Raw genomic sequence first — 495 nt, forward strand, 5'->3', positions numbered from 1 at the left:
TTTCCTGCACCGCTCTCCTTCCTCCTCTCAGCCTCCGCCTGCCTAGCTGAGATCGGATCCTCGGGCAGCTCGGTCCACGTCCCTTAGCTGACCGAGGCAGTGTCCCGATTCCGGGGTCTCGCTCCGTGGTGTGGTAGTCGCTTAACCCCAGTGCCCCGCAATCCTCCCCTGCTCCCGCCCGGTGCTTTCTAGGAGGAGCCTAAATGTCCGCTTGCCCAGTTGAAGGGGACTGTGGAGCGTAAACAGGATTAACTCTCCCTCCTCCAGCAGCGCGGATCTGCGCGCGGCCTGCGGGCCCAGGCGAGCCCTCGGGTGCGCGGAGAGCTGCAGGGGCAGCGGGGGATGGGGCAGCCTGCGGCCTCAGAGCGGTCTCTGGGGCCCGCTTCCTCGCGGAGAGGGGCGGGGGGCCACAGCCTCTGGAGCTGCTGCTCAGAAGCCCGGGCGGACAGCGACGACAGCGCGGGCTCCTAGCGGCAGGCTCCCCGCCCGCCACCA

Source organism: Tupaia chinensis, unplaced genomic scaffold (genome assembly GCF_000334495.1).
Source record: "Tupaia chinensis unplaced genomic scaffold, TupChi_1.0 Scaffold000316_1, whole genome shotgun sequence".
Classification (NCBI taxonomy): Eukaryota; Metazoa; Chordata; class Mammalia; order Scandentia; family Tupaiidae; genus Tupaia; species Tupaia belangeri.